Here is a 12,668-nt window from a genome sequence, read left to right as displayed (position 1 = left end):
GCAGTTTAGATGCAAGAAAACTATTATTACAACAATAGCAGGTACAGATGACACTCCCCAGTTCTTCCACAGCTTTATTTTGGTGCTACCTTATACCCTTCAGACGTACTCAGACTAGAACCTCTGTCCGAGGAACCTTTAGCCTTTAGCCTAAGTTTTACCATACCTAAGTTATTAAAAACACAAATGAAGTCATAAAAATGTTCATATAACCCTTGTTTGATGTTAAAACTCAACTCCCCCCCCCCCCCCCCCCTTTGACACATTCCCATGTGTCAAATCAACGGAGCTAGAAAATGAAAAGAAGAGGTTAGTGACCTCATATCTTAGAAAGTATGAGACCTTCTCCTATCCAGTGTCGGTGCTCCAGTCCTGTCATCCTGTGCCAGGGAATGAAATCAATTTAATTGTCATGTTAGATCTGTTCAACTCCTGGCTCCGCCCAGAGCCTGCATCCGCAGAATTGCCAAGAAACAAAACCTTTATTAATATGAACTTCACTTGAATATGAACTTGTTGACTACTTCTGACACAGCAAAGGAACATTCTCTCCTTCTCGAGGACAGGCACTGACTCCCACTTATCTCCTGGAGCCAACTGTCCCTTATGGAGACACAACATTGCAGCTACAAGGTTTTGCAGATTGTTAAGTTGATCTGTGTGTAATGCTCTGAATCAGGTATGTAATATTAAATGAATCAGAATCGTGTTTATTGGCCAAGTATATGTGCAGACACATACAGGGAATTTGGTTCCGGTAGATGGTGGCTCTCAAGCACAGCAATGTAAATCACACACACACACACACACACACACACACACACACACACACACACACACACACGTCTCTATATATACACACATTACACATACATACACAAAGCTGTGTAAACCAACTATAAATAACGAATCTAACTTATATACATAAGATACAGAAATGAATGAGGTGGAATGAATACTACAAAATGTACATAAGGTGCAGCTGCAGTCTGGCAGTGGGAGCAGTGTGACAGGTCAACTGTTAAGAAGGGAGATGGCGAGGGGAAAGAAACTGTTCCTGTGTCGGGTGGTCCTGGTCTGCAGGCTTCTGTACCGTCTGCCAGAGGGCAGCAGATCAAAAAGTCTGTGTGCAGGGTGTGAGGGGTCTGTGATGATTTTCCCTGCCCGTTTCCTGGTTCTTGAGAGGTACAGATCCTGGATGGAGGGCAGGGGGGCGTCGATGATCCTTTCTGCTGTCCGTACAGTCCGCTGCAGTCTGCTCCTGTCCTGTTTAGTGGCTGCTCCATACCAGACTGTGATGGAGGAGCACAGGACAAGACTCAATGACCGCAGTGTAGAACTGGATCAGCAGCTCCTGTGGGAGACTGTACTTCCCCAGTTGTCTCAGGAAGTACATCCTCTGGTGGGTCTTTTTGAGGATGGAGTTGATGTTGGTCTCCCACTTCAGGTCCTGGGAGATGGTTGTACCCAGGAACTTGAAGGTCTTCACAGTTGACACAGGGCTGTCTGATGTGGTGAGGGGGAGCAGAGTTGAGGGATGTCTCCTGAAGTCCACTGTCATCTCTACAGTCTTAAGAGTGTTCAGCTCCAGATTGTGCTGTCTGCACCAGGGTACCAGCCGCTCAACTTCTTGCCGGTATGCAGATTCATCACCATCTTGAATGAGGCCAATGACAGTGGTGTCATCTGCAAACTTTAGGAGTTTGAATGTTGTCTAATCAACTGCCACTACTTAAAACTTAGCAAAAGATATAACTGAATAAAAGATCACAAAGAAAAGCATGACATCGGTGTTATGTAAGCGCGTGCGGCCTTCTATGCTCGAAGTCACTCCAGTCCATAGATCAGCCAAACATCGCGTTGACTGTAGCTTTTAACCCTTATTAACTCGAGCACAACTCTATAATGAGCAACAAACTGAAATATGTATAAAAATGATCATGGTTACACCTGCAATGAAAGATCATATGATTACCCCGACACCTGTATATAGGAGATTAACCTGAGGTTATAACCATCAATGGAACACAAATGTTAGTACAATGTCAAAAGCTTCAATAAATGATTAATCAAGGCTCTAGACTAACTTTTTGCCATGGGCGTACCGGCACAAAAGTTAGGTGCACACAAATTTTATAATAATTTATATAATATAATGTGTTTTTCTGGATACACCGTGCTTTTTCAGCATTCAAAGATTGATGACACCGTGTCAGAGCACTGCCTATGAATTTCAGAAGGATCAGGCCTTAACTTAACAGAAAAGTTAGCAATAGTTCTTTTCCTATTATAGCTACATCCACTTCTGTCGTGCCTAGGCTGCTCACTAGAGCTGGGTATCATCACTGATTTCTGTAATCCATTCGATTCCGGTTTTCAAAGTCCCGATTCGATTCAACATAGCCAGAAGAGTCAGAAATATTATAATTCTGATCATTTATCAGTACTGACTTCATCAGAATTGTGAACATCACAGCAGATGCCTTTGTGTGAAAGTAACTAAGAATAAAACACAGAAAAACATGAAAGATTTTCCTGGTCTGGCTTTTTATAGCAGATAACCTTAAAAATATTCTACAATGTTCTACATATAATGTTTAAATTTCTTCAGTATTGAACAACAGAAAAAAATAGGCTTTTTTTTCCGAGGTCATTTAAGTGAAAAAAGAAAAAAAGACAGCAGCCGACAGCGCTGTAAACAACGGTAGACTGGTGGGTAATAAGCGAATGAATAATACAGAAAACAGAGATTGGAGACGGGAAACTGTTCTTGAAGTACAGAGAGAGATAGAGAGAGAGCTAGCTGTGCATGAAGTGTGATTTTAATAGTCGTGGAAGCAAAACAGCAAAATTAATGACGACATTGATCAAAGTGAAGCGCAGTTTGCTGCTTCTTTTGCTGCTGGCTCGGTGAATTTTGGTTGGAGAGAGACAAAACCTGCAGCTCAGAATCAGCGCAAAAAGATGTAAACACAGCGCGGACCGGACGCATCAGGATCGCTAAGCTCCGACAGCGTGTCCGTCTACGAGCCGTCGGGTGAGAAAGCCGAGAATGAAAAAGTTGATTCTGATGCGTCGGTCCGCTCTGTGTTTACGTCTTTGTGTGGAATCCATGTACCTGCTCTCATTTGCTGTTTGGTTGTTGTTGAAATGGTTTTGTGAGCTTTAATCTGAGAATCTGGCGTTTCTGGCAAAACACAGTTATATTTAAAAGTCGATTCAGGATTTAATGAATTGATATCGCTTTATTCAAGCTACTCACCTCCCTCTTCCACCTGCACTTTCAACTGGACCACGGCCAATCAGAGAGGTGCCGCCCCTTACTATCTCTGATTGGTTTATTCTACGATAGGGGCAAAATGTGTGTCTGTTGTTGACCACAGGGAAGGTTGCAGATTTATTTATTTATTTATTTTTATTTTTTTTGCTACCCGAACATTTGGTCGCACAGGTGCAACCAAATATTTTTCTTTTAGTCGCACCACTGAAAAATTTGGTCGCATTTGCGACCAAATTGGTCGCACTCTAGAGCCCTGTTAATGCAATGCTTGTTATATGATTCTGATGCAATAATAATGCTGATGTTAAAATAACAGTAAAACACCCCCTTTATCCCGTTTATAAACTTCACACATAAACATTTATCCATGCCTCTTCTAATTTTATTTCCCCCTGTTTTCCCCTTACTGACCACAGCAGGGGAATCTATGTTTTGATTCAGCCATGAATCCGGCTCACCTGATTAATCACTGAGCCCCACCGTCACTGGCATCTGACAGGGTGGCGCTGCATACTCTTCCTCTAATGTCACTATTTTCAATCTGTTAATTAGAGTGCTTAAACATGAAGTAGACTGCGTCCACAACAAGTCAATACAGCTGTAAATGTGGCCAATCATCAATCTATTACCAATCAATAATGAAAAATAGCTTTTATTTTATGTATGCTTTTAGTCAACCACTCACCCAGAGGATCTCCAATCCCAGAAAATTCCTTCTCCTCATTTAATGAGTCTGTCCTCCTTCCATGCCCTGGTAACTGGTCCATCCAGAGCCATATCATCTCGAAATATACATACAACAAGCCAAACCACACCTTGGTCACACCAACCCTTTTCCACCCTGAAGATGTCCAACGCCATCTCAGTCTGGACCAGGGTTTTAACAGTTTTGCAATTTTCATTAGTTTTTATTTTTATTTAGTTTTGACTTCAGATTTTCAATTTTATATCAGTTTTAATTAGTTTTTACCAATTGTTTGCTAGTTTAGTCTAGTTTTTTTTTTTCTGAAAATCCTTCGTTTCAGTTTAGTTTTGATTAGTTTCAGTTATAGTTTTAGTTGTGTTTGCAAAAATTAAGTGTAACAAAATCCCAGTTTCATCATATCAGTCATGCTCTTCTGCTTATCCTTGGGTGTTGAGACTATTAACTATTAACTCTTGCAGCACCGTGTGTTCGTAATTTTGGTTCAAGTGAATTGATAAACTTTTTGAAGGCAATTGACTCACACAGTTATGTAGATGTCCCAGTCCTGTTGTCTCGGGATGCATCACGCTGCCTTGCATGGGGTTACCTTCTGTTTTCTGGGGATGAGGGTTGAGTGTGCTCCCTTACCTTCTCAAGGTAAGCTAGGTTAGCCTTCTGGTGTGAGCTTTTCAAATGCACTTTAAGGTTTGTGGGTGGGATTTTTTCCCTTTAGAAATGTCCCTCCTAATTTGTCTCTTTCCACTACAAGACACTTGCTTTATCCAAAACACAGTCATATTCAAAGTAATCCCAAATTGGACTCTGGCGCTTTCTCCCGACTTTTCCTGACATGATTCTGCGCGTGGACAGAGCAGCAACACAGACGACTCGACTAACGTACTTGCCACCTGCTGGCATAATGAGACAGCAAGAAAAAATCTGGAAACTAAACTTCATTTTCACCCTTGACTATTGTAGGACACGCACACATCAATGAAAACTAAACACATTTTTGCTATAAATTCAGTTAATTTTAGTTAGTTTTGTGAACACTCATTACAGTTTTAGTTGGTTTTCCTTTTTTTAAAATTTTATTTCCGTTAACAAAAATGTTTTTTCAACAATCAATGGCTTCTTGTTGTTGTAACAGATTCTGAATTTGGATGTTTGTGTGCAGCATTTTGCGTGTCAGCATAAGCATTTGTTAGTAAAGCATTCTTCATTGCATCAGCGTGTGTGTGTGTATCACTCTTCATTGCACAAGCGTGTGCATGTGTGTGTGTGTATCACTTCTCAGTGAATTGAATCAGCATTTCGATTTGTGTGCGTGTGTGTGTATGTCATTTCTCAGTGAATTGACTCAGCGCGCGCACATGTGTGTGTGTCAGTTCTCACTCAATCAACGAGTGCATATGTGCTCATATGTGTGTTTCTCTTCATTCTGAGTCAGTGCATGTAGATGTGTGTGTTTGTGTTCATCACTTTCCTGTTCTGGTGTTCTGGGTAAACCACGGCCTGAAGCGTGCCCTGGGGTCCTGCCCTCCTCCATTTCAGTCTGTTTGCATCCATTGATGCTGCTGCTCAAAGTTCTGTCCATACTGGTTCTGGCCCCAATTGAGGCAGTCCTTTTCTCCAGTGTCCTGCATCTTCTCCTTGTTCCGCTCCTCCTTAACTTGACCCTTTTGCTTCTGTAGCTCCTTCAGGGTTTGCTCCTGCTGTTGAAGCTTCTGGTCAGGTTTGGCGACCTCCTGCTCCAGCAAGCTCCGGCCTGATTTCAAGTCCTGTGTCTGGGACTCCAAGCCTGACTGATGGGTTCGATTAGCAGCCAGCTCCTCCTGAGCCATGCTCAGTTTCTGCTCTGATGCCTTGAGCTCTTACTGAGGGCAGAAACCTCAGTCTTTTCCGTACACGTCAGATTGAAGTTTATTGATGTTTTCCTTGCTTTGCTCCACGGCCTTCTGCGGCTCTGCTGTTCGGCTCTTCTCAGAGGTCAGCTCCTGGCCGAGCCCCGACACCTGTGCCTTCAGCTTATTTTCTTCTTGTGCTTTTGTCCATTCTGAGGTGCCTCCTGACCTCAGTTACTCCTCTTGTCTCTTACACGCCCTTTTTGCTGCCCGATCATCCGTGTTGGTCTGTCACTGTCCTGCACAGTTTTAATGCAGAGTTGTTAAGGTCAGCATTCTTTTGCTCGGCCTCACTTTTCATCCGGGCTTAATGGGCATCTCGTCACAGCTCTTTCAGCTGAAGCTGTCTGGAAATCTCCCCCGTGTAGTGAAACGGGCCTTGGGTTTAACGCTCTCTGTCTCCGCTGCATGAGATTGTTTTCCTGCAGCACTGTTGACATTTGCAGGTTGTTGTTGTGGGTCCAGCTGCTGTAGCATTTGGTCAGGGTCACATCAAAGATGGTAGAGGAGTGAGCAAAGATGGTAGAGGGGAGAGCAGGAGTCCAGGTCAGCCTCAGCTTTCCAGGCCGACAAAGCAGCCTGTAATCAAACATAAAGAGAAAAAACAAAACACAAACAAAACAAAAACAGACGAACAGGAAAATGATGTTGTGTTGGCTGTGTTATTCAGAGAGGGGAGAAACAACAGGGCCAGGCCCTGTGTCATTCTTCTCTCCCCCTTTTTTTGTTTTTTCTCACCATATAACCAACTCATAACCCACCAAGCTTACAGAACAACACAGGTACATGTTAAAATTCTTAAGATCATGTTTAAAAGCCCAAAAAAGGAATTTTCTTTCATTCAGTAATCACTTGTATTAATCAATCAGCAGAAAACATGTCACAATGTGAATCTTTTTACCACTAAACTTGTCGTGTCATCACTGGTTGGTCAGACTAGTGTCTTTTTTTTGAAACACTTGAGCCTCTAACTCAATTTCTTAGCAGCCTCTAACTGCTTTAACTCATGAGATTTTTTCATCAAAATCAAAACAGACATCTACCAGTAATTTCAGTGAGTAGACTTTAATTTTATCGTGTCCAATTTGGCACACTTTGGAAATAATTCAACAGGTAGTGCCTTACCTTTTGTATAAGCCGGCTTATGCCCACTCACGTCAGACCACTGGCTTGTGCCTGTCCATTCGACAACCTCGGACCGTCCAAACCTCCAACTTCCACCCCCATACCACAGGACGAGCCCCCAAACTGTTACGGATTCAAATATTGAGGATGGATACAAGAGGAAAACCACAATAACAACACTGGTCCGGCCGGGTTGAGTCAAACGATGATTTTAATGATCACACGCGTGGGAGATGGACACCGTACGCAGACAGCATCAGATCTCAAAATGGTGGAGCATTGATCAAACTCTTATAGCCTCTAGTGGCCCCCACCTAATCATAAAAGCCTAAACATTCACATGCTTTCTCTCACACAGCGCCTAAGCTATGACCTTGGCTCCCTGTTTATCTGCTCCTGCTGAGATGGGGCAGAAAACTCCAGTATGTTCTGTTCTCTTCTAATCAGACAAATAAGGCGATGACTTTCTGCGAACAGTATTTCTTATAACTCAGCAGTATAATGCATCATAAAACAATATCATTCATTCACAATAAATCAGCAGTCTAACGTAATGCAAATCAGTTTAACAAATGTAATAGTTATCACCTTCTGCTAATCCAGGAGAATAATGCCAACTAAAACTACATAATAATTCACAATCTTTAATTAGGGGTATAACATGGCATAAAATAATATTATAATCCAACAGGGGGAAGAGTACTTACTGTCAAATACAGTCAGCCTCATTTTACTTTTATTTCTTGCAAAGTTTCATATCCATAAATGTAATTTTTCCCATGTTAAACTTCATGTTATTGCTTTCAAAAAGGGAAGTGGCACTAAAGATCAGGCACATATTTTCCTGTATCTTTGTTGTTACCAATAATGTGATTACCAATATCTCTAACTGTAACATTTACTGTTCTATTTGCACTTGTATCTTTTGCTGTGCTCCAACATAAAAATTACATTTGACAAACTGTAAACGTTGTAACCCTGATTGGAAGCAAATACCAAAACTGTTTATGTACAAATTTCTCAGTAAAAAAATTTGTAAATGTTGTAGTAACACCTGTCTGGATTTGCTAATCTAACTGTAAATTAATCAAAATAAATTGCCATAGATTTGTCATTGTAGTTGAGGACGTGCATGTGGTCACTCTGCATAAAGTGTATGTACCTGATGTGAAGCTGGAGAGTTCTGAAAATGCCATAGCATTTATTATGTGTGTTTAAATACCTACCACCTTGTAATCAGACCACCCAAGGCTCATTTTAATGCCAAGCGTTAACAGGACATAGATGACAGGGGTATGCCCCTGGATTTGTGGAACTTCATCCTGGGAATCTAATACTAACAGTTTGATTCTGGTCCTTTGATTGTTTCCAGAAATGTTGAATAATGTATTGAGAGCTCTTATGCAATTCCTTTTTAATTATTACTGTCACCTTGAGTTATAGCCTTTTAAATGTTGGCCTGTAAGTCTGAAGGAGGCATTTATTACATCTCTAATCGCATCCAACACATGTCACCTCTCATCCTCACTCTTCACTATCTCCATCCAGATCTGTTTTCCTCCTCATCTGCCATCTACAGCACACTGCCAAGTTCTTCACTCATTGAATCTTTCTCCTTTTCCAGAGCCAACTCCTGGTAGCCCTGAACTTGATCGCCTCTCCTTCTTCCTCTTCTTTCATCCAGACAGTGGAGAGCAGCCAGGAAAAGACACTTTGTTGACCATCCAATCAGAAAGCGGTAACCAGATGGGTTCCATGTTGTTCTGTGTCCTCAAACTAAAAGACTGTTACCATATCTCTGAATTAGAGAGCCTTGTTCTTCTGCAAGACATAAGTGACTTCATTTGCTCGATGAAACTCCATGTAAAACTAATGTGATTTAGTTATCTCTTAGGTCAAAGTTGGATACTGTGGGGAAAAGTGTATTTGGTTTCATTTGTGACTGTCTGCCTCTCTGTGTTGTTACTTTTGATTTGAATGTGTCCAACTGTGCTCTAATCTTAATTTAGTTTGACATGAACTGAACCTTGTTGTACTAATAAAGGTGGATCTGTGGATTTTAAGGAAAATAAAAGATGCTGATTTGGTGAAAGCATTTGGTTTTGGTGTTTTGGATTTGTAGGGATTTACTTTGTCATGTTAGAAACAGAAAACAATTTCTGCTCAAGAGGTCTGGTAAAATATTTTACAGCTATATTTTATTGCTCATTCAATATATTTTGTTGTATTTATTGCACCACTTTTGATTTTTCAGCCATCTGCTCATCTTGTTCAGCCTGCGAGGAGTCTAAAGATGATGGGTTTTCTGTTATTGCAGCTTTGATTTAAAGATGTAAAATTGTGAAACGATGGAAAAAGTTGTAGAATTTTATCAAATGGCCATTACTGTGATGTTTTAAGGCTTTTCCATCTTATCAGCGCTTCCATAAGGAAATCAGTTTTCTTGTTAAACCTCTTGTCCATGTTTGCCATTTTAGATTTCAACATGGAATCAATCATGATCGTGGTTGGGAGCCTTTGCCCATTTACTGCATGTTTCTGTCCATTGAGTTATGGTTTCTCAATGGACAATAAAAGCAGTAGTTGAAAACCTGCCCTCAATTCCATTAATAAACACTGACAAGAAGCAATCGTGCCCTCAACTAGTGCTTAATGTGCCACATATATGTGCTGATCATTTAAGTATCTGGGTATGACTGTAAAGTTTTGGTCAGGTAATCATTAGGTCAAAAAAAACAAATCGTTCAAAAGTGCTCGGCAAATATCTTTGCATGTCCGTTAGACACTTCAAACCCTGTATACAAGTGGAAATGGGTACAGTTTCTCTTTAGGATTATATAGTAGACTGTAAATCATTCAGTATTGTGCAAAAGTCACCCCTCCTGTCTTGACATTTCATCATCATCATCACCATCGTTTATTTACATAGCACTTTGGCAAGCCTGGTGTGTTTTGTTTTGTTTTGTTTTTTTGCCTGTCCCGTTTGGTTCTTTTGCCATCAGAATTATTGTCTAAAGGCGAGGAAAGATGCCCAACGGATTTACTTTACCAAATTGACCATCCCAGCCTTGCCGAAATGGTCTATTTGATTCACCTTTTATTGTTTATTTTATTTATTTATTTTATTTTCACTTGCTAGATACGGGACAGACTTAAATGAGGAAAAGAAAAGGGAGAAAGGAAGAGGGGGGAAAACAGCGGAGAAGAGGGACGGGGATAAAGGGCAAAAAAACAAAAACCAACTAAATAAGCAGACACACAAAAAATGCATATATCAATCACCTGGATCACCTGTTGAGAAAGAAAAAAGAAAACAAGCAGAAGAAAACGAGAGCAATACAATAAACAACATCACAATGATATATGGGAATATAACAGTAAATACTAAATACTAAACATTATTGTGCAGCACGTAAAATCGACAGCGCACAGTGTGCTTTGAGGTAGGAGCCAAAAATGGTGTAGTTTGTGTGTGTGAGCACCCGTGTGTACACCTGTGAGCATGAGCACGCTTGTATTTAAAAGGTTCCTTCATGTAATGATCTGCTAGAGGGTGTGGGGGGCCACAGCCCCGTCCACCAGGGCATGAAGCAGGTATGGAGGAGATCAAGACTCCAGACATCCAGAGGCCCCCAGAACACAAGAGACCAAGGAAGACCAACAGAGGGGCAGCTGTGCCACTATCCCAGAAGGAGCTGAGGAGAGCCCCAGATGAGGGGTCATCCAGCAGCCGCGGAGCAGAAGCCAGGGGGGGTTGCAGTGACGTGCCCGTGAGCTCCGCCGGCAGCCAGCTGTGCCAGAGTGAGCGAGCCCCAGGCAGAGAGGCCGAGGGCACCCCACCCCCGAAGTGGCCCGAGCGAGCCCCAGGCTCCAGGCCCCGATAAGCAGCCACCAAGGAGTGAGCCGGTGTGTACCTGGGCGCCCACCCCCGGACACAAAGAACCACCAACGCACCGATGTCTGAGGGCGTCTGCCACTGGCAGGGGAAGTGGTGGTAGGGGGAGATAGGCCTCCATACCTTAGAGCAGCGGTCCCCAACCTTTTTTGCGCCACGGACCGGTTTATGCCCGACAATATTTTCATGGACTGGCCTTTAAGGTGTCGTGGATAAATACAACAAAATAAAACTAGTACCGGTACTGAAAAAAAGAAAATTTATTCATAACACACGTGAAAAGACCCAGGAAAACCGAGTAAACGATAAAAATGATAACAAAATAACGCTGAAAACCGATAAAAACTCTGAAAACTATACATTTCACACCTGAGCCTCAACTCTCGCAGCCCGGTACCAAACGACTCACGGACCGGTACCGGTCCAAGGCCCGGGGATGGGGGACCGCTGCCTTAGAGGGCCTGAGATGTTCTCAGAGAGGTGGCGTCTGATACCCAACCTGACATATAGACACAGACATACAGGCACACACCGATACAAGCATCCATTCCCACCCTCATGCTCTCGTATGCAATTACTCAACACTCAACCAACGTGGAGACAGACATAGAGAGGCACTGTACACACAATCACACTCCCCAAGCGTACTCTGGAGGGGGAAACTGCACCCAGACCCAGGTGGTGTTACCCTTTTTCCCTGCGGTGGGGAGGAGCAGACTCCGCAGCAGCAGGGAGGCCCCACACTCCAGACCCCAGTTGGACGGCCAACTCCTCCTCCCGGCCCCCCGCTCCAGCAGGTCGCAGAGAACGGGGGTGTGAGAAGACTCCAAAACCTCCCTCCGCCCTGGTGTGTTTTTAAAGTGCTGAACAACACAAAAACAAAGAGAAACAAAATATAGTATAAAATAATAGGAGGGATGTCAGTTTCCCAACAACATTTTGCTAAGAAAATGGGAAATAAGTGCATCGATTTACTGAAACTTGCAAACATAAATAGAAATGTAGTATATACTGTAAGGCAAAAACTATTCTGACTAGCATGAAAGTCGATATCGAGTGTGTGAACAGTCTTGGGTAAGCTTTGCTTTAAGTAGTCTTCGTGAATAGTTCTAGCCGGAACCCTGCTTCCCAGTTTGTTCATTCTTGTAAATATAACTGAATGATTTGACCACTCAGTGGGCTCAGCAGACTCAGCTGCTGTTCATATGATGATATTTCCTAGTAAAAAAGCAGCAGGCCAACAATATATCCTTAGATCTGCTGAGTAATGCAATTCAAAAGATAAATGCCAGACTCCTTCAGTCCTCACCCTTTCGTTCCTCCTCACTTGCCAGAGGCTTCAGTAAGTGTGATCCCTCCCACTCAGGCTTTTCCAATTCCTGCTATCTTTGAAGACAGGCAAACCTCTGTCAAAGCTTTCTTCTCCAGTGTTCTTTAGCCTTTAGTCATACTCCTTATTAATTTACTTCAGTCTAAGATTTCGTACATTTTCAGTTTACTCAAGAGCAGAATTTAAGAAAGTGTTAGACCATATTCTGCCACCACGACAAACTGCATATTAGATATGCTAGAGGAATTACTAATCAGATTAACGAATTCTGCATCCCAGTTGCTGAAACCAGTTGGAATGATGGAGCTCATAAGGGATTATTCTTTAACATTCTTCACATGAGCTGTGACAAAATGAGCTGCTCTCTTGTGAGGACTCCACAATTGGCTCGAAAGAAGTGCAAACCCATCATAGTAGTAGTCTGCTCAGCACCATCTTCCATTTTCCGT

General features: G+C 42.3%; 1 protein-coding gene across 1 annotated transcript in view; it reads left to right on the top strand.

The window, feature by feature from the left end:
* Nucleotides 1–9,086, top strand: part of bckdhb (branched chain keto acid dehydrogenase E1 subunit beta) — a 75,688-nt gene extending 66,602 nt beyond the window's left edge. The window contains exon 11 of the mRNA XM_085290861.1: nucleotides 8,619–9,086. The gene's annotated coding sequence lies outside the window, so the exon portion shown is untranslated. The remainder of the gene's footprint in view (nucleotides 1–8,618) is intronic.
* The last annotated feature ends 3,582 nt before the right edge of the window (nucleotides 9,087–12,668 follow it).

Source organism: Mchenga conophoros, linkage group LG11 (genome assembly GCF_057382185.1).
Source record: "Mchenga conophoros isolate Kocher_MC1m ecotype Shallow Benthic linkage group LG11, M_conophoros_male_GT1.1, whole genome shotgun sequence".
Classification (NCBI taxonomy): domain Eukaryota; kingdom Metazoa; phylum Chordata; class Actinopteri; order Cichliformes; family Cichlidae; genus Mchenga; species Mchenga conophoros.
Note: the sequence above shows the minus strand (reverse complement) of the source record. Positions and strands in the feature narration are given on the sequence as shown.